Raw genomic sequence first — 22,268 nt, 5'->3', positions numbered from 1 at the left:
TCCGAGAAGAGTGTTGAAGGCAGTCTTCCACTCATCACCCTCCCTGACCCGAACCAGGTGATAGGCGTTTCTGAGGTCTAATTTGGGAAAAATTGAGGCCCCCTGCAGGGGACTGAATGCAGAATCTAAAAGGGGGAGTGGGTACCGATTGCGGACCGTTATGGCATTCAGCCCCCAGAAGTCAATGCAGGGGTGCAGAGTACCATCCTTCTTCCCGACAAAGAAGAAGCCTGCCCCCAGAGAGGACGACGAGTGACGTATCAGCCCAGCAGACAAGGAGACCCGGATATAGGTCTCCATTGCCTCACGTTCCGGACGCGACAGATTGTAGAGTCGACTGACAGGATACTTGGTGCCTGGAAGTAAGTCAATGGCGCAGTCATAAGGACGGTGCAGGGGGAGTGACAGAGCATGATCCTTGCTGAACACCTCAGCTAGATCGTGATACTCTATGGGGACTACAGATAGATCAGGAGGTGAAGTGACCTCCTCCCTGACCTTAACACTGGGCAGAATGGATGATCGAAGATACTCACGGTGGCAGGCCTCACTCCACTGTGTGACAGACCCGGTCGGCCAATCAATCCGGGGATTGTGTTTGATAACCCAAGGATGACATAAAACCAGGGGGGACGTGGAAGAAAACACAAAGAACTGGATTGTTTCCTGGTGGTTCCCAGATACCACTAGAGTGACCGGTTTGGTTTGATGTGTTATAGCAGGTAGGGGAGTGCCGTCTAAAGCATGCACTGAAAGGGGCATGTCCAATGCCACCACCGGGATGCAAGAATTGATTACAACCTTGCGATCCAAAAAATTCCCTTCTGCCCCAGTGTCTATTAGTGCAGGAATAGATAAAGAACGGTCATTAAACAAAGGAGCACCCGGGATTTGGGTGCGTCCGGATTGAACACCCATGAATGTTATCTGGCTCATCCTTAGCCCAGAGTCTAAGGATGAGCGTTGGTTTTTGGCCGCATGGGACAAGAACTGCAGATGTGGCCAGTGGCAGCACAATATCAACATTTCCCAGCCTCCAGTCTCCGCTGGCGCTCCTGTGGTGATAATTTGGCCCTGCCGAGCTGCATAGACTCGTCAGCAGGGGGAGCTGGAGATCTGGGAACAGACACAACAGTGTAGCTCGGGAAAGAAGGACCCGGTCCAGACCACGGAGGGATCTGAGCGGCAGCACTCCAGTCAGCCTTCCGGCTTTTCTCTCGCCGACGCTCCCTCAACCGGTTATCAATACGGATCGCTAATGAGATTAATTGGTCCAGTGATTCTGGTGAATCATGGACTGCCAGTTCGTCCTTTAATGCCTCCGATAAACCGTTAACGAATACGCTTTGCAGCGCCGCAGAGTCCCAGCCAGCCTCCGCAGCGAGAACCCGGAAGTCGACTGCATACTCCACAGCGCTCCGTTGCTCCTGCCTCAGGGACAATAACTGCTGGGAAACAGAGTGACTACGTTGGGGGTGATCGAAAACTAACCGAAATTCTTTGGAAAAGAGTGAAAAGGAGTGCAGCAGAAGGGATTCTGTGCTCCAGAGGGCGGTAGCCCACTTGAGGGCCTCCCCCCGGAGCAAGTTGATGACGTAATAAACTTTACTGAGGTCAGTGGAATACTGAGATGGACGCTGGGAAAAAACAAAGAAACACTGCATGAGGAAGGAAGAGCATGTACGAGGGCTGTCCTTAAAGTATAGGTCCTTTTTATTTTTTTCAAAAACTATATGGATTTCATTCATATGTTTTTATGTCAGACATGCTTGAACCCTCGTGCGCATGCGTGAGTTTTTCCACGCCTGTCGGTGACGTCATTCGCCTGTGAGCACTCCTTGTGGGAGGAGTCGTCCAGCCCCTCGTCGGAATTCCTTTGTCTGAGAAGTTACTGAGAGACTGGCGCTTTGTTTGATCAAAATTTTTTCTAAACCTGTGAGACACATCGAAGTGGACATGGTTCGAAAAATTAAGCTGGTTTTCAGTGAAAATTTTAACAGCTGATGAGAGATTTTGAGGTGATTCTGTCGCTTTAAGGACTTCCCACGGTGCGAGACGTCGTGCAGCACTCTCAGGCAGCGTCGTCAGCCTGTTTCAAGCTTAAAACCTCCACATTTCAGGCTCTGTTGATCCAGGACGTCGTGAGAGAACAGAGAAGTTTCAGAAGAAGTCGGTTTCAGCATTTTATCTGGATATTCCACTGTTAAAGGAGATTTTTTTAATGAAAGACGTGCGGGCGGATTGCAGCGTCGGCTCGCAGCCGCCGCGACGCTCCGTCACAGGAAAAACACCTCTGCTGGAAGCCTTAAGGACAAGTTGGAACATCTCCAGCTGATAAACAATTTCTCATATACTCACTCCACTGAAAGCCATCAAAAGCCAACTGGATTTTAACAAATGGTTATCAACACGGAGGTGTTTTCCTGTGCCGCCGCGCCGCGTCGGCTGCGTCCCGACGCACGGACCCGTCCGCATGTCTTTCATTAAAAAAATCCCCTTTAACAGTGGAATATCCGGATAAAATGCTGAAACCGACTTCTTCTGAAACGTCTCTGTTCTCTGACGACGTCCTGGATCAATAGAGCCTGAAATGTGGAGGTTTTAAGCTTGAAACAGGCTGATGACGCTGCCTGAGAGCGCTGCACGATGTCTCGCACCGTGAAAAGTCCTTAAAGCGACAGAATCACCTCAAAATCTCTCATCAGCTGTTAAAATTTTCACTGAAAACCAGCTTAATTTTTCGAACCATGTCCACTTCGATGTGTCTCACAGGTTTAGAAAAAATTTTGATCAAACAAAGCGCCAGTCTCTCAGCAACTTCTCAGACAAAGGAATTCCGACGAGGGGCTGGACGACTCCTCCCACAAGGAGTGCTCACAGGCGAATGACGTCACCGACAGGCGTGGAAAAACTCACGCATGCGCACGAGGGTTCAAGCATGTCTGACATAAAAACATATGAATGAAATCAATCAATCAATCAATTTTTTTTTTATATAGCGCCAAATCACAACAAACAGTTGCCCCAAGGCGCTTTATATTGTAAGGCAAGGCCATACAATAATGATGTAAAACCCCAACGGTCAAAACGACCCCCTGTGAGCAAGCACTTGGCTACAGTGGGAAGGAAAAACTCCCTTTTAACAGGAAGAAACCTCCAGCAGAACCAGGCTCAGGGAGGGGCAGTCTTCTGCTGGGACTGGTTGGGGCTGAGGGAGAGAACCAGGAAAAAGACATGCTGTGGAGGGGAGCAGAGATCGATCACTAATGATTAAATGCAGAGTGGTGCATACAGAGCAAAAAGAGAAAGAAACAGTGCATCATGGGAACCCCCCAGCAGTCTACGTCTATAGCAGCATAACTAAGGGATGATTCAGGGTCACCTGATCCAGCCCTAACTATAAGCTTTAGCAAAAAGGAAAGTTTTAAGCCTAATCTTAAAAGTAGAGAGGGTGTCTGTCTCCCTGATCTGAATTGGGAGCTGGTTCCACAGGAGAGGAGCCTGAAAGCTGAAGGCTCTGCCTCCCATTCTACTCTTACAAACCCTAGGAACTACAGGTAAGCCTGCAGTCTGAGAGCGAAGCGCTCTATTGGGGTGATATGGTACTACGAGGTCCCTAAGATAAGATGGGACCTGATTATTCAAAACCTTATAAGTAAGAAGAAGAATTTTAAATTCTATTCTAGAATTAACAGGAAGCCAATGAAGAGAGGCCAATATGGGTGAGATATGCTCTCTCCTTCTAGTCCCCGTCAGCACTCTAGCTGCAGCATTTTGAATTAACTGAAGGCTTTTTAGGGAACTTTTAGGACAACCTGATAATAATGAATTACAATAGTCCAGCCTAGAGGAAATAAATGCATGAATTAGTTTTTCAGCATCACTCTGAGACAAGACCTTTCTGATTTTAGAGATATTGCGTAAATGCAAAAAAGCAGTCCTACATATTTGTTTAATATGCGCTTTGAATGACATATCCTGATCAAAAATGACTCCAAGATTTCTCACAGTATTACTAGAGGTCAGGGTAATGCCATCCAGAGTAAGGATCTGGTTAGACACCATGTTTCTAAGATTTGTGGGGCCAAGTACAATAACTTCAGTTTTATCTGAGTTTAAAAGCAGGAAATTAGAGGTCATCCATGTCTTTATGTCTGTAAGACAATCCTGCAGTTTAGCTAATTGGTGTGTGTCGTCTGGCTTCATGGATAGATAAAGCTGGGTATCATCTGCGTAACAATGAAAATTTAAGCAATACCGTCTAATAATACTGCCTAAGGGAAGCATATATAAAGTGAATAAAATTGGTCCTAGCACAGAACCTTGTGGAACTCCATAATTAACTTTAGTCTGTGAAGAAGATTCCCCATTTACATGAACAAATTGTAATCTATTAGACAAATATGATTCAAACCACCGCAGCGCAGTGCCTTTAATACCTATGGCATGCTCTAATCTCTGTAATAAAATTTTATGGTCAACAGTATCAAAAGCAGCACTGAGGTCTAACAGAACAAGCACAGAGATGAGTCCACTGTCCGAGGCCATAAGAAGATCATTTGTAACCTTCACTAATGCTGTTTCTGTACTATGATGAATTCTAAAACCTGACTGAAACTCTTCAAATAGACCATTCCTCTGCAGATGATCAGTTAGCTGTTTTACAACTACCCTTTCAAGAATTTTTGAGAGAAAAGGAAGGTTGGAGATTGGCCTATAATTAGCTAAGATAGCTGGGTCAAGTGATGGCTTTTTAAGTAATGGTTTAATTACTGCCACCTTAAAAGCCTGTGGTACATAGCCAACTAACAAAGATAGATTGATCATATTTAAGATCGAAGCATTAAATAATGGTAGGGCTTCCTTGAGCAGCCTGGTAGGAATGGGGTCTAATAAACATGTTGATGGTTTGGATGAAGTAACTAATGAAAATAACTCAGACAGAACAATCTGAGAGAAAGAGTCTAACCAAATACCGGCATCACTGAAAGCAGCCAAAGATAACGATACGTCTTTGGGATGGTTATGAGTAATTTTTTCTCTAATAGTTAAAATTTTGTTAGCAAAGAAAGTCATGAACTCATTACTAGTTAAAGTTAATGGAATACTCAGCTCAATAGAGCTCTGACTCTTTGTCAGCCTGGCTACAGTGCTGAAAAGAAACCTGGGGTTGTTCTTATTTTCTTCAATTAGTGATGAGTAGAAAGATGTCCTAGCTTTACGGAGGGCTTTTTTATAGAGCAACAGACTCTTTTTCCAGGCTAAGTGAAGATCTTCTAAATTAGTGAGACGCCATTTCCTCTCCAACTTACGGGTTATCTGCTTTAAGCTACGAGTTTGAGAGTTATACCATGGAGTCAGACACTTCTGATTTAAAGCTCTCTTTTTCAGAGGAGCTACAGCATCCAAAGCTGTCTTCAATGAGGATGTAAAACTATTGACGAGATACTCTATCTCCCTTACAGAGTTTAGGTAGCTATTCTGCACTGTGTTGTTATATGGCATTAGAGAACATAAAGAAGGAATCATATCCTTAAACCTAGTTACAGCGCTTTCTGAAAGACTTCTAGTGTAATGAAACTTATTCCCTACTGCTGGGTAGTCCATCAGAGTAAATGTAAATGTTATTAAAAAATGATCAGACAGAAGGGAGTTTTCAGGGAATACTGTTAAGTCTTCTATTTCCATACCATAAGTCAGAACAAGATCTAAGATATGATTAAAGTGGTGGGTGGACTCATTTACTTTTTGAGCAAAGCCAATAGAGTCTAATAATAGATTAAATGCAGTGTTGAGGCTGTCATTCTCAGCATCTGTGTGGATGTTAAAATCGCCCACTATAATTATCTTATCTGAGCTAAGCACTAAGTCAGACAAAAGGTCTGAAAATTCACAGAGAAACTCACAGTAACGACCAGGTGGACGATAGATAATAACAAATAAAACTGTTTTTTGGGACTTCCAATTTGGATGGACAAGACTAAGAGACAAGCTTTCAAATGAATTAAAGCTCTGTCTGGGTTTTTGATTAATTAATAAGCTGGAATGGAAGATTGCTGCTAATCCACCGCCCCGGCCCGTGCTACGAGCATTCTGACAGTTAGTGTGACTCGGGGGTGTTGACTCATTTAAACTAACATATTCATCCTGCTGTAACCAGGTTTCTGTTAGGCAGAATAAATCAATATGTTGATCAATTATTATATCATTTACCAACAGGGACTTAGAAGAGAGAGACCTAATGTTTAATAGACCACATTTAACTGTTTTAGTCTGTGGTGCAGTTGAAGGTGCTATATTATTTTTTCTTTTTGAATTTTTATGCTTAAATAGATTTTTGCTGGTTATTGGTAGTCTGGGAGCAGGCACCGTCTCTACGGGGATGGGGTAATGAGGGGATGGCAGGGGGAGTGAAGCTGCAGAGAGGTGTGTAAGACTACAACTCTGCTTCCTGGTCCCAACCCTGGATAGTCACGGTTTGGAGGATTTAAGAAAATTAGCCAGATTTCTAGAAATGAGAGCTGCTCCATCCAAAGTGGGATGGATGCCGTCTCTCCTAACAAGACCAGGTTTTCCCCAGAAGCTTTGCCAATTATCTATGAAGCCCACCTCATTTTTTGGACACCACTCAGACAGCCAGCAATTCAAGGAGAACATGCGGCTAAACATGTCACTCCCGGTCTGATTGGGGAGGGGCCCAGAGAAAACTACAGAGTCCGACATTGTTTTTGCAAAGTTACACACCAATTTAATGTTAATTTTAGTGACCTCCGATTGGCGTAACCGGGTGTCATTACTGCCGACGTGAATTACAATCTTACCAAATTTACGCTTAGCCTTAACCAGCAGTTTCAAATTTCCTTCAATGTCGCCTGCTCTGGCCCCCGGAAGACAATTGACTATGGTTGCTGGTGTCGCTAACTTCACATTTCTCAAAACAGAGTCGCCAATAACCAGAGTTTGATCCTCGGCGGGTGTGTCGTCGAGTGGGGAAAAACGGTTAGAAATGTGAACGGGTTGGCGGTGTACACGGGGCTTCTGTTTAGGGCTACGCTTCCTCCTCACAGTCACCCAGTCAGCCTGCTTTCCCGGCTGCTCGGGATCTGCCAGGGGGGAACTAACGGCGGCTAAGCTACCTTGGTCCGCACCGACTACAGGGGCCTGGCTAGCTGTAGAATTTTCCACGGTGCGGAGCCGAGTCTCCAATTCGCCCAGCCTGGCCTCCAAAGCTACGAATAAGCTACACTTATTACAAGTACCATTACTGCTAAAGGAGGCCGAGGAATAACTAAACATTTCACACCCAGAGCAGAAAAGTGCGGGAGAGACAGGAGAAGCCGCCATGCTAAATCGGCTAAGAGCTAGTAGCTACGCTAAGCTAGCGGATTCCTAAAAACACGCAAAGTGAATAATGTGTAAATAATTTAGAGGTGATTCAGCAGAAGGAGTGCTTTAGTTAAGGCACGTAAAGATTACACTGGGAAACAAATCGTAATCTAGATAACTAGATCAATCTAACTGCGCAGATTAAACAGCTAACACATACAGAAAAACACCGCTGTGCTCCGGAACAGGAAGTGATACAATACCGCAGTGAGAGCCAACCACCAGTAGAGGCAAGCAAGCAAGTGCAAGTCAAAATCCATATAGTTTTTGAAAAAAATAAAAAGGACCTATACTTTATGGACAGCCCTCGTATTAACATCACCGGAATATGGTTCAGGATGACAAATAAATGGTTCGGGGACTAAACGGGGAGATGCGGAGGCCTGTATGAGTTGTACTGGAATGGAAACCAGAGCAGGAGGTGGAACCGAGGTAAGCTTCTCAACGGTTGCGACTAAAGTGGACAATATGGTGTGTATGTGTGTAACCTGTTGGGAGAGGTCCTGTACATGATCCGACAGTGCAGTGAGTTGTTGTTGCTGACCAGGGAAGGCGCCCTGGGTGGAAAGGGCCTGTTGTAGCTTGTCTGACCCTGCGGAGTCCATGATGTTGGCCAGAAACATCTGTTATGGATTTGATCCCCAAAAACCTGGGTTAGACTCCAATGCAGGGAGGCTGAATGGAAAAAGAAAACCAGATTTATTGTACAAGAACAAGTGCAGTGGGAATGGTGAGTACAGTCTTGGAGGTTAGCTGAGTGGAGACTCGGCCCGCGTTGTGGTGGGAACCGGTGGTCGCAGCAGGTGGAATTCCAAGGTGTGGAATGGTTCGAGGTCCGTGGTCCAGGTGGCCCCCAGTGGAGCTGATGGAGAGTGGTGTCACTACAGAGATGGAGAAACTGTATGAGGGTGGCAGTGTACAATTGCTAAGAACCAAAAATAGCACAGGTGTCAAAAATCAGGTAGATAACAATCAGAGAGTCCAAGAATTACTGCGACGGAACACAAACAGTTGACTCTATCCAGAAATAGAGAGGCCAGGTACCAGGTCGTGAACACTGAGTTTCTGGCGCCCGATGAGCTGTTGGACCAGGGTTTTTATGGAGGCAGGTTGATTGTAGACAGGTGTGCTCATCAGGTCCACAAGGAATGCCACCTGGAAGAGAGAGAGAGAGAGAGAGAGCAGAGGAGCAGAAACCAGGGCGACACACAACAGTATTTATTGTATGCGTTATTGTTTGCATTTGGTTTTATTTGCCTTTGATCTTTTGTTCTGTTATTGCTTTTTTATAAATGGTATATTTATGATCTATATCTGTCTGTCTTTATATATATATATATATATATATATGGGCAGTTCCATGGTGACTGATGTTACATTCAGAAATGAAGCAGGCCTTCAGAAGTCACCAGGGCTTACACCATACAACCCCAATTAGACAAGGTCTAATTGGTAGGGGAAAGAAACTTTGTTGGTGCTTAGCACATGTTGGTGGTACTCAATCAGGATTTAACCCTTCACGCCCCAGCACTCGTAGACACGGGGTCGGAAGGGAATCTGCTGGACAGCAGATGGGCAAAGGAAGTAGGGCTCCCTCTGGTGGCTCTGCCTTCACCTTTGAAGGTACGGGCACTAGATGGCACCCTTCTTCCATTAATCACACACCAGACACAGCCCGAGACATTGGTGGTGTCTGGGAATCACAGGGAGGAGATTGTGTTTTACGTAACACCTTCTACCTCCCGAGTGATTTTGGGTTTTCCATGGGTGTTGAAACACAATCCCCGGATTGATTGGCCATCTGGGGTTGTGACGCAGTGGAGCGAAACCTGCCACCGGGAGTGTTTAGGATCCTCGGTTCCACCCGGTGAGACAGCTAAAGAGGAGGTCAAAGTCCCCCCCAATCTGACGGCAGTACCGGAGGAGTACCACGATCTTGCTGACGTCTTCAGCAAAGATCTGGCACTCGCCCTTCCCCCGCACCGACCGTACAATTGCGCCATCGATTTGATCCCGGGCGCTGAGTATCCGTCCAGCAGGCTGTACAACCTCTCACGTCCGGAACACGAATCAATGGAGACCTACATCCGGGACTCCTTAGCTGCCAGGTTGATCCGGAACTCCACCTCCCCGATGGGCGCGGGTTTCTTTTTTGTGGGTAAGAAGGACGGCGGACTCCGTCCATGCATTGACTACAGAGGGCTGAACGAGATCACGGTTCGCAATCGATACCCTTTACCTCTGTTAGATTCGGTGTTCACGCCCCTGCATGGAGCCCAAATATTCACTAAACTCGATCTTAGGAATGCGTACCACCTGGTTCGGATCCGGAAGGGAGACGAGTGGAAGACGGCATTTAACACCCCCTTAGGTCACTTTGAGTACCTGGTCATGCCGTTCGGCCTCACAAACGCCCCCGCGACGTTCCAAGCATTGGTTAATGACGTCTTGCGGGACTTCCTGCATCAGTTTGTCTTCGTATATCTAGACAACATACTCATCTTTTCTCCGGACCCTGAGACTCATGTCCAGCATGTACGTCAGGTCCTACAGCGGTTGTTGGAGAACCGGCTGTTTGTGAAGGGCGAGAAGTGCGAGTTCCACCGCACTTCTTTGTCCTTCCTGGGGTTCATCATCTCCTTCAACTCCGTCGCCCCTGATCCGGCCAAGGTTGCGGCGGTGAGAGATTGGCCCCACCCAACAAGCCGTAGGAAGCTGCAACAGTTCCTCGGCTTTGCAAACTTCTACAGGAGCTTCATTAAGGGCTACAGTCAGGTAGTTAGCCCCCTGACAGCCCTGACCTCCACTAAGGTCCCCTTCACCTGGTCGGATCGGTGCGAGGCCGCGTTTAGGGAGTTGAAGCGCCGGTTCTCGTCTGCACCAGTTCTGGTGCAGCCCGATCCTACTCGCCAGTTCACAGTGGAGGTGGATGTCTCTGACTCAGGGATAGGAGCCGTGCTGTCCTAGAGCGGGGAGTCCGATAAGGTCCTCCACCCTTGTGCCTATTTTTCCAGCAGGTTGACCCCGGCTGAGAGGAATTATGATGTCGGCAATCGGAAACTCCTGGCGGTGAAGGAGGCTCTTGAAGAGTGCAGACACCTGATGGGGGGAGCGACGGTGCCCTTCACGGATTTTCACGGACCATCGGAACCTGGAGTACATCCGGACCACCAAGCGGTTGAACCCCAGGCAAGCCTGCTGGTCACTGTTCTTCGGGCGCTTTGACTTCCAGATTACATACCGCCCCGGGACCAAGAACCAACGATCGGATGCCCTGTCCCGGGTGCATGAATAGGAGGCCAAGGCCGAGTTGTCAAACCCCACAGAGACCATCATCCCCGAGTCCACTGTCGTGGCCACTCTCACCTGGGACATGGAGAAGACCGTCCGGGAGGCCCTGACACGGAACCCGGACCCGGGGACCGGCCCGAAGAACAAACTGTACGTCCCACCAGAGGCCAGAGTTGCGGTTTTGGACTTCTGTCATGGTTCCAAGCTCTCCTGTCATCCCGGGGTGGGCAGGACCATGGCAGTGGTCCAGCAGCGCTTCTGGTGGGCGTCTATGGAGGCCGACGTCCGGGACTACGTCCAGGCCTGTACCACCTGTGCCAGGGGCAAGGCGGACCATAAGAGGACTTCAGGACTCCTCCAGCCCCTACCGGTGCCTCACCGCCCCTGGTCCCACATCGGCTTGGACTTTGTCACGGGCCTCCCGCCGTCCCAGGGCAACACCACCATCCTCACGATAGTGGACCGGTTCTCCAAGGCGGCCCACTTCGTGGCCCTCCCGAAGCTCCCTACGGCCCAGGAGACAGCAGACCTCCTGGTCCACCACGTCATGCGTCTGCATGGGATACCAGCGGACATCGTCTCAGACCGTGGCCCTCAGTTCTCCTCTCAGGTCTGGAGGAGTTTCTGCAGGGAACTGGGGGCCACCGTGAGTCTCTCGTCCGGGTATCACCCTCTGACAAACGGACAGGCAGAGCGGGCCAACCAGGAGCTGGAGCAGGCCCTCCGTTGCGTTACCTCCGCGCACCCGACGGCCTGGAGCACCCATCTGGCCTGGATCGAGTACGCCCACAACAGCCAAGTGTCGTCAGCCACCGGCCTCTCCCCATTTGAGGTGTGTTTGGGGTACCAGCCCCCATTGTTTCCACTTGTGGAGGGAGAGGTCGGTGTGCCCTCGGTCCAGGCCCACCTCAGGAGGTGCCGCCGGGTGTGGCGGACCGCCCGTTCTGCCCTGTTGAAGGTCCGGACAAGGGCCAAGACCCATGCAGACCGCCGGCGTTCCCCGGCCCCTGCATACCAGCCCTGGCAGGAGGTGTGGTTGTTAACAAAGGACATCCCACTTCAAGTGGACTCTCAGAAACTCAAGGACAGGTATATTGGACCGTTTCCCATCATCAAGGTCCTCAGCCCGGCCGCAGTGAAGCTACGGCTGCCAGCTTCACTGCGGATCCATCATGTCTTTCACGTGTCATGGATCAAGCCTTACCACACCTCACCACTCTGCACCCCTGGACCTGCACCGCCTCCTGCCCGGATCATCGATGGGGAGCCGGCATGGACCGTGCGTCAGATCCTGGACGTCCGTCGCAAGGGTTGGGGGTTCCAGTATCTGGTGGACTGGGAGGGGTATGGCCCCGAGGAACGCTCCTGGGTGAAAAGGAGCTTCATCCTGGAGGCGCCCGTTGAGGGGGGGGGGTCCTGTTGTGTGGGCCGCTGAAGAGGAGGTACTGCTGGCCCACCACCACCAGATGGCGCCCTGCTTGGAGTGCGGGCTTCAAGCACGAGAGGGCGCCTCAACCAGTGGAGTGACAGCTGTCACATCATCATCACCAGCTGTCACTCATCTACATCAACCTCCATAAAAGCCGGACTGCAACTCCACCTCCCCGCCGAGAAATCAGCTACCATACAGGTAATTCTCTGCTGAATCTAAACCGATCACTAGTCTGATCTCTTTTGCAGCCGTTTTCCTGTGACGGATTCCTTGTCTGCTGTGTTGGCGTTTGGTGTGGACTGCGACGGCTTCGCCTCCCACCCCACCCAGATAAGTGGTTGTCTCAGGAGCTGTCCGAGTGTGTTATCGGAGGTGGAGGTTCTCCCTCCTAACTGAACACAGACTGTGGGATTACTGAGTGTGCGAACTCACACTCATCAAAAACTGTTTCTGTTCTCTGTCAGCAGTACCGGGTCTGACTGCTGAAGACAGTGGCCACCTGGGGCGCAGGGCTTGGCGGCTCCGGTGTTCTTCAGATCCGTTGGTGGTGGAAGCTGTGTGGGATCCGGCTCTTCTCGCACCAGACGTCTTCTATCTTCGAGCCTGCCACACGTCACCTTGTGTATGATTGACATTCCGCAATATTTGTATTGTCTGTACTTCGTTGTGCGCTTCACAACATTAAATTGTTACTTTTTGGCTATTCCATTGTCCGTTCATTAACGCCCCCTGTTGTGGGTCCATGTCACGACACCCTCCCAACAACGTTAGTCACACATAACATGACACATGACATTACGTGACTGATGTTACAGTATGTCACTCTTTATTTAAAGTTACAAAAAATAGATTTCTGGTGATAAATCAATGTACTTTGACTGGAAATGGCCATATTCTACAATTTGACAGCTTAACCCCTTAAGCCCTAAAGCCTATTTCACCAAAATCACATACCCATACATTACGATTTATTTCTCAGCTTGTACAAGGTCAAAAATGCAAAAGTTTGGATCAGCTAAAAGACAGGTCCTAGGGGATGTTGTGGATGCGAGAAAATTGAAAGTAAATAATACTTGGTAGGAGTAAATTAGTTGTTTTTTTTTCCCAAAAAATGAATTCCGATTTATGTCTTTATTTGCTTGGCGTTTCAGCTGTGGTTAGTTGATATGTGATTGAAGTGGATACTTTTGTAGAGGAGACTTCGCTTGATATTTTGATGTATAATAAGTGTATGTTGGTGTCAGCATTGGTTAGTTATGAGTGTTCAAATGTTCCAAAACAGGGCAAGTCCCCAAATTTGGGGACTCTGGGGTTTAAGAGGTTAATAATTGGTTATGTTGGTATTTTTAAGATTTCTGGGCCAAAGCAGGTGCAGTGCTGGCAACCAGTTTCTCACTTCAAGTGAGGTGTACAATTTTCTCATTAACACAAAACAATAATATGCTTATGCAGAGCTTATGCAGAGGATCAAAAATCAGTTTATGGAATATGTAGAAAATGAGCCCAAATCAATCACATTTTGGTGGGAGAAAAACTTCGCTTTGACATGGTATAGCTAATCTTCACTGCATCATTGTAACTGAAATTACTTTCTTTCTGCACAAGTGAACATTTGCTCTTATAATTTCAAACATTATTCTCCCCAGTTTTGAAAAAATATTTTGGCCTGTAAGTTTCTACAACATGAAATTGCCCCTATAGATAGCAGTGATCAAATGAAATCAAATCAATTTTATTTATATAGAGCCAAATCACAACAAACAGTTGCCCCAAGGCGCCTTATATTGTAAGGCAAGGCCATACAATAATTACGGAAAAACCCCAACGGTCAAAACGACCCCCTGTGAGCAAGCACTTGGCAACAGTGGGAAGGAAAAACTCCCTTTTAACAGGAAGAAACCTCCAGCAGAACCAGGCTCAGGGAGGGGCAGTCTTCTGCTGGGACTGGTTGGGCCTGAGGGAGAGAACCAGGAAAAAGACATGCTGTGGAGGGGAGAAGAGATAATGATTAAATGCAGAGTGGTGCATACAGAGCAAAAAGAGAAAGAAACACTCAGTGCATCATGGGAACCCCCCCAGCAGTCTAAGTCTATAGCAGCATAACTAAGGGATGGTTCAGGGTCACCTGATCCAGCCCTAACTATAAGCTTTAGCAAAAAGGAAAGTTTTAAGCCTAATCTTAAAAGTAGAGAGGGTGTCTGTCTCCCTGATCTGAATTGGAGAGGAGCCTGAAAGCTGAAGGCTCTGCCTCCCATTCTACTCTTACAAACCCTAGGAACTACAAGTAAGCCTGCAGTCTGAGAGCGAAGCGCTCTATTGGGGTGATATGGTACTATGAGGTCCCTAAGATAAGATGGGACCTGATTATTCAAAACCTTATAAGTAAGAAGAAGAATTTTAAATTCTATTCTAGAATTAACAGGAAGCCAATGAAGAGAGGCCAATATGGGTGAGATATGCTCTCTCCTTCTAGTCCCTGTTAGTACTCTAGCTGCAGCATTTTGAATCAACTGAAGGCTTTTCAGGGAACTTTTAGGACAACCTGATAATAATGAATTACAATAGTCCAGCCTAGAGGAAATAAATGCATGAATTAGTTTTTCAGCATCACTCTGAGACAAGACCTTTCTAATTTTAGAGATATTACGCAAATGCAAAAAAAGCAGTCCTACATATTTGTTTAATATGCGCATTGAATGACATATCCTGATCAAAAATGACTCCAAGGTTTCTCACAGTATTACTAGAGGTCAGGGTAATGCCATCCAGAGTAAGGATCTGGTTAGACACCATGTTTCTAAGATTTGTGGGGCCAAGTACAATAACTTCAGTTTTATCTGAGTTTAAAAGCAGGAAATTAGTCTTTATGTCTGTAAGACAATCCTGCAGTTTAGCTAATTGGTGTGTGTCCTCTGGCTTCATGGATATCTGGGTAAGCTGGGTATCATCTGCGTAACAATGAAAATGTAAGCAATGCTGTCTAATAATACTGCCTAAGGGAAACATGTATAAAGTGAATAAAATTGGTCCTAGCACAGAACCTTGTGGAACTCCATAATTAACCTTAGTCTGTGAAGAAGATTTCCCATTTACATGAACAAATTGTAATCTATTAGATAAATATGATTCAAACCACCGCAGCGCAGTGCCTTTAATACCTATGGCATGCTCTAATCTCTGTAATAAAATTTTATGGTCAACAGTATCAAAAGCAGCACTGAGGTCTAACAGAACAAGCACAGAGATGAGTCCACTGTCTGAGGCCTTAAGAAGATCATTTGTAACTTCACTAATGCTGTTTCTGTACTATGATGAATTCTAAAACCTGACTGAAACTCTTCAAATAGACCATTCCTCTGCAGATGATCAGTTAGCTGTTTTACAACTACCCTTTCAAGAATTTTTGAGAGAAAAGGAAGGTTGGAGATTGGCCTATAATTAGCTAAGATAGCTGGGTCAAGTGATGGCTTTTTAAGTAATGGTTTAATTACTGCCACCTTAAAAGCCTGTGGTACATAGCCAACTAATAAAGATAGATTGATCATATTTAAGATCGAAGCATTAATTAACAGTAGGGCTTCCTTGAGCAGCCTGGTAGGAATGGGGTCTAATAGACATGTTGATGGTTTGGAGGAAGTAACTAATGAAAATAACTCAGACAGAACAATCAGAGAGAAAGAGTCTAACCAAATACCGGCATCACTGAAAGCAGCCAAAGATAACGATACGTCTTTGGGATGGTTATGAGTAATTTTTTCTCTAATAGTTAAAATTTTAATAGCAAAGAAAGTCATGAAGTCATTACTAGTTAAAGTTAAAGGAATACTCGGCTCAATAGAGCTCTGACTCTTTGTCAGCCTGGCTACAGTGCTGAAAAGAAACCTGGGGTTGTTCTTATTTTCTTCAATTAGTGATGAGTAGTAAGATGTCCTAGCTTTACGGAGGGCTTTTTTATAGAGCAACAGACTCTTTTTCCAGGCTAAGTGAAGATCTTCTAAATTAGTGAGACGCCATTTCCTCTCCAACTTACGGGTTATCTGCTTTAAGCTGCGAGTTTGTGAGTTATACCACGGAGTCAGGCACTTCTGATTTAAAGCTCTCTTTTTCAGAGGAGCTACAGCATCCAAAGTTGTCTTCAATGAGGATGTAAAACTGTTGACGAGATACTCTATCTCACTTACAGAGTTTAGGTAGCTACTCTGCACTGTGCTGGTATATGGCATTAGAGAACATAAAGAAGGAATCATATCCTTAAACCTAGTTACAGCGCTTTCTGAAAGACTTCTAGTGTAATGAAACTTATTCCCCACTGCTGGGTAGTCCATCAGAGTAAATGTAAATGTTATTAAGAAATGATCAGACAGAAGGGAGTTTTCAGGGAATACTGTTAAGTCTTCAATTTCCATACCATAAGTCAGAACAAGATCTAAGATATGACTAAAGTGGTGGGTGGACTCATTTACATTTTGAGCAAAGCCAATTGAGTCTAATAATAGATTAAATGCAGTGTTGAGGCTGTCATTCTCAGCATCTGTGTGTGGATGTTAAAATCGCCCACTATAATTATCTTATCTGAGCTAAGCACTAAGTCAGACAAAAGGTCTGAAAATTCACAGAGAAACTCACAGTAACGACCAGGTGGATGATAGATAATACCAAATAAAACTGGTTTTTGGGACTTCCAATTTGGATGGACAAGACTAAGAGTCAAGCTTTCAAATGAATTAAAGCTCTGTCTAGATTTTTGATTAATTAATAAGCTGGAATGGAAGATTGCTGCTAATCCTCCGCCTCGGCCCGTGCTACGAGCATTCTGGCAGTTAGTGTGACTCGGGGGTGTTGACTCATTTAAACTAACATATTCATCCTGCTGTAACCAGGTTTCTGTAAGGCAGAATAAATCAATATGTTGATCAATTATTATATCATTTACTAACAGGGACTTAGAAGAGAGAGACCTAATGTTTAATAGACCACATTTAACTGTTTTAGTCTGTGGTGCAGTTGAAGGTGCTATATTATTTTTTCTTTTTGAATTTTTATGCTTAAATAGATTTTTGCTGGTTATTGGTGGTCTGGGAGCAGGCACCGTCTCTACGGGGATGGGGTAATGAGGGGATGGCAGGGGGAGAGAAGCTGCAGAGAGGTGTGTAAGACTACAACTCTGCTTCCTGGTCCCAACCCTGGATAGTCACGGTTTGGAGGATTTAAGAAAATTGGCCAGATTTCTAGAAATGAGAGCTGCTCCATCCAAAGTGGGATGGATGCCGTCTCTCCTAACAAGACCAGGTTTTCCCCAGAAGCTTTGCCAATTATCTATGAAGCCCACCTAATTTTTTGGACACCACTCAGACAGCCAGCAATTCAAGGAGAACATGCGGCTAAACATGTCACTCCCGGTCCGATTGGGGAGGGGCCCAGAGAAAACTACAGAGTCCGACATTGTTTTTGCAAAGTTACACACCGATTCAATGTTAATTTTAGTGACCTCCGATTGGCGTAACCGGGTGTCATTACTGCCGACGTGAATTACAATCTTACCAAATTTACGCTTAGCCTTAGCCAGCAGTTTCAAATTTCCTTCAATGTCGCCTGCTCTGGCCCCCGGAAGACAATTGACTATGGTTGCTGGTGTCGCTAACTTCACATTTCTCAAAACAGAGTCGCCAATAACCAGAGTTTGATCCTCGGTGGGTGTGTCGCCGAGTGGGGAAAAACGGTTAGAAATGTGAACGGGTTGGCGGTGTACATGGGGCTTCTGTTTAGGGCTACGCTTCCTCCTCACAGTCACCCAGTTGGCCTGCTTTCCCGGCTGCTCGGGATCTGCTGGAAGGGAACTAACCGCGGCTAAGCTACCTTGGTCCGCACCGACTACAGGGGCCTGGCTAGCTGTAGAATTTTCCACGGTGTGGAGCCGAGTCTCCAATTCGCCCAGCCTGGCCTCCAAAGCTACGAATAAGCTACACTTATTACAAGTACCATTACTGCTAAAGGAGGCCGAGGAATAACTAAACATTTCACACCCAGAGCAGAAAAGTGCGGGAGAGACAGGAGAAGCCGCCATGCTAAATTGGCTAAGAGCTAGTAGCTGCGCTAAGCTAGCGGATTCCTAAAAACACACAAAGTGAATAATGTGTAAATAATTTAGAGGTGATTCAGCAGAGGGAGTGCTTTAGTTAAGGCACGTGAAGATAACACTGTGAACCAAATCGTTATCTAGGTAACTAGATCAATCTAACTGCACAGATTAAACAGCTAACAGATACAGCAAAACACCGCTGTGCTCCGGAACAGGAAGTGATACAATACCGCAGTGAGAGCCAACTACCAGTAGAGGCAAGCAAGAGGCCAGTGATGGTAATTATGACAGTGAGACATACTAACAAAGACTGAAGAGGGAGTGGAAAACAAACAAACCATGCTTATTCAAGGAGGCAGTCAGGATGATGGCAGTGAACACAGAAGTACGCCAGATTTTATGAGTTACTGTGTATACTGAGAAAAAGTGAATATACATATGCAAGTGTATGCGAGAAGGCTATGAATCTATGTGCAGAGTGTGGGAGATGAAAGCAGGTGTGTGATCAAGTTAATGATAGTAGTTAGCTGCATCAATGCCACACAGTCCCCAAACTGAGCAGCGGCCATACAGAGCCCTGCGGCTACACCAAGTCGCAAGCCACCCCTGTGGTAAAGGACGCATGCAAGAACTGGATCATTACCCCATGCCGCCAGATAGTACAGACTAACCACCCAATGAATCCACATTTTCCAGCAAAGTTAAATCAACTCTGTCAACTCCATCATGGTGTTAAACAAAACTGACCAATTCTAATAGTGTTCATTTATATTATGATAGTTGATGATTTAACACTATTTCAAATCATTTTTTTTTCGTGCTTCTGTGACGAAATGGGTCACATTTTCGTGACGGGATGTTTTTAACTCACTATTCCTAACCCTACTCCTACCCCCGACCCTAACCTTAACCATAAGCTAATCTTACTCTTTCCCTCCACCCTAACCATAACCACCCCCAACCCCCCACTTCACTTTTAATTTCGTGCAGCCATCACGGAATGAATTAGAATGAATTCGTGCTGCCGTGACGAAAATGAGGCGCTTTTCCTCACAATATCATGAACCAACAGATTAATGTATATTTCGTGCTGCTGGATCACGACTTGCTGTGAGACCAGGTTGTTCAAACCATATATTCTGTGACAATATGTAACACTTTGAGCATAACTTACAGCATGGTCTGTATGTAAGAATCAATAAAAGATGAGAAAACAGGACAAAATAGACAAAATAAATCAAATCAAATCAGTTTTATTTATATAGCGCCAAATCACAACAAACAGTTGCCCCAAGGCGCTTTATATTGTAAGGCAAAAGCCATACAATAATTACAGAAAAACCCCAACGGTCAAAACGACCCCCTATGAGCAAGCACTTGGCGACAGTGGGAAGGGAAAACTCCCTTTTAACAGGAAGAAACCTCCAGCAGAACCAGGCTCAGGGAGGGGCAGTCTTCTGCTGGGACTGGTTGGGGCTGAGGGGAGAGAATCAGGAAAAAGACATGCAGTGGAAGAGAGCAGAGATCAATCACTAATGATTAAATGCAGAGTGGTGCATACAGAGCAAAAAGAGAAAGAAACACTCAGTGCATCATGGGAACCCCCCAGCAGTCTAAGTCTATAGCAGCATAACTAAGGGATGGTTCAGGGTCACCTGATCCAGCCCTAACTATAAGTTTTAGCAAAAAGGAAAGTTTTAAGCTTAGTTTTAAAAGCAGAGAGGGTGTCTGTCTCCCTAATCTGAAATGGGAGCTGGTTCCCATTCTACTCTTACAAACCCTAGGAACTACAAGTAAGCCTGCAGTCTGAGAGCAAAGTGCTCTATTGGGGTGATATGGTACTATGAGGTCCCTAAGATAAGATGGAACCTGATTATTCAAAACCTTATAAGTAAGAAGAAGAATTTTAAATTATATTCTGGAATCAACAGGGAGCCAATGAAGAGAGGCCAGTATGGGTGAAATATGCTCTCTCCTTCTAGTCCCCGTCAGTACTCTAGCTGCAGCATTTTGAATTAACTGAAGTATTTCAGGGAACTTTTAGGACAACCTGATAATAATGAATTACAGTAGTTCAGCCGAGAATAAATAAATGCATGAATTAGCTTTTCAGCATCACTCTGAGACAAGACCTTTCTAATTTTAGAGATATTGCGCAAATACAGAAAAGCAGTCCTACATATTTGCTTAATATGCGCATTGAAGGACATATCCTGATCAAAAATGACTCCAAGATTTCTCACAGTATTACTGGAGGTCAGGGTAATGCCATCCAGAGTAAGGATCTGGTTAGACACCATGTTTCTAAGATTTGTGGGGCCAAGTACAATAACTTCAGTTTTATCTGAATTTAAAAGCAGGAAATTAAAGGTCATCCATGTTTTTATGTCTGAAAGACATTCCTGCAGTTTAACTAATTGGTGTGTGTCCTCTGGCTTCATGGATAGATAAAGCTGGGTATCATCTGCGTAACCATGAAAATTTAAGCAATGCTTTCTAATAATACTGCCTAAGGGAAGCATGTATAAAGTGAATAAAATTGGTCCTAGCACAGAACCTTGTGGAACTCCATAATTAGCCTTAGTCTGTGAAGAAGACTCCCCATTTACATGAACAAATTGTAATCTATTAGATAAATATGATTCAAACCACTGCAGCGCAGTGCCTTTAATACCTATGGCATGCTCTAATCTCTGTAATAAAATTTTATGGTCAACAGTATCAAAAGCTGCACTGAGGTCCAACAGGATGAGCACAGAGATGAGTCCACTGTCTGAGGCCCATAAGAAGATCATTTGTAACCTTCAAATAAGAGTACATACAACAACAAAGTCACATCAAGTCAGGGGGGAATGCACTAGTGCTGCGCTTCGCAGTATCCACTACACCACTGAACCAAACTGGGCACTAGATGGCAACTACCCAGACAGACAACCGGTCCATAAAGGACAATTCAAGCTGATGTCAGACTGGTTGCAGCACTTAGCTGTATATGGAACACTAGACAATAGAAATTTGCCTCTATATTAAATGACGTGAACAATGACATATGTACTTTTTTTTTTTTTTTTTTTTTTTTACTTTTTACGTTTTATCCCTTTATTGTGCTTTTTAATCTTTTAATTCATTTTGTTCAGTTTTTCAAGCTATGCTGTGTGAAGCACCTTACGGCGACCTCGTCGTGAATTGGCGCTATATAAAGTAATACATTTGAAATTAGATTTGATTTACATTATTAAGAGCATGTCCTCTGGCAAAGTGTTTCAAAGCCTTGTTAGGGTTTGTTTTGGAGTTATAATAATAATATAATAATAATAATAATAATAATAATAATAATATGTATAAGATGAAATCGCTGCTGTCTTGTGCGAAGGAAGATGCAGACTATGTACATATTTAGCTAAGAAATATATAAAAATATGCGCTAATTTTTGTGCACTGCATTTAGGTATAAATAAATATGACCTGTCCAGGTGAATGTACTCCTATATTAATGAGTGTTCACAGAATCTGGAGTGGCACACCCGTACACACACATATAATGTGAGAAATACATGTTCCTGCATGAGGCCCATTGTTTTCATATGACTTAGACTATTTAAAAAGTGAATTTATCTTTTAAGGTTTGTGTATGAGCCACCTCAACTTTACTAGGATTGTAATTGTTTCTTAATTTTTTGGAAAAGGGTGAAAGAATAATGTATTTTCTGTTCTTCCTTCATGGTAACATCACCCAGTCACTGCTGAAGGAACCTTCTGCTTATACACACGTGATCACTGGTGCAGCATGTGGAAAAACACCAGAGATCAAGATTTACTTCTTGATTCATGTTTACCTGGCAGAGATCAGATATAATGAATTGACAGCATCATCATCACCTTCACCCGCCTCCTGCAGAACAACAGCTGTGTATATATAGGTGTGTCAGTTATTGCTTTCATCGTCTATTGGCAGGCCCACATCCCTGTTTACTCGCATTATCTTTACAAAGCCAAGTCACCTTCTGCCGCCACCACAATATCCTGTTTGTGTTGCCTAAAACAAACATTGACCTGTTGCTTGTGAAGTTAGCAAGTGAA

At 45.2% G+C, this 22,268-nt stretch overlaps 1 protein-coding gene across 2 annotated transcripts in view; it reads right to left on the bottom strand.

The window, feature by feature from the left end:
* The window catches only part of si:dkey-234i14.6, a 49,113-nt gene that overhangs the window by 14,715 nt on the left and 12,130 nt on the right, over positions 1 to 22,268 (bottom strand). The gene's annotated exons all lie outside the window — the stretch shown is intronic.

This window comes from Thalassophryne amazonica, chromosome 8 (genome assembly GCF_902500255.1).
Source record: "Thalassophryne amazonica chromosome 8, fThaAma1.1, whole genome shotgun sequence".
In the NCBI taxonomy this organism is placed as follows: Eukaryota; Metazoa; Chordata; class Actinopteri; order Batrachoidiformes; family Batrachoididae; genus Thalassophryne; species Thalassophryne amazonica.
This window is presented reverse-complemented; position numbering and strand designations above follow the sequence as displayed.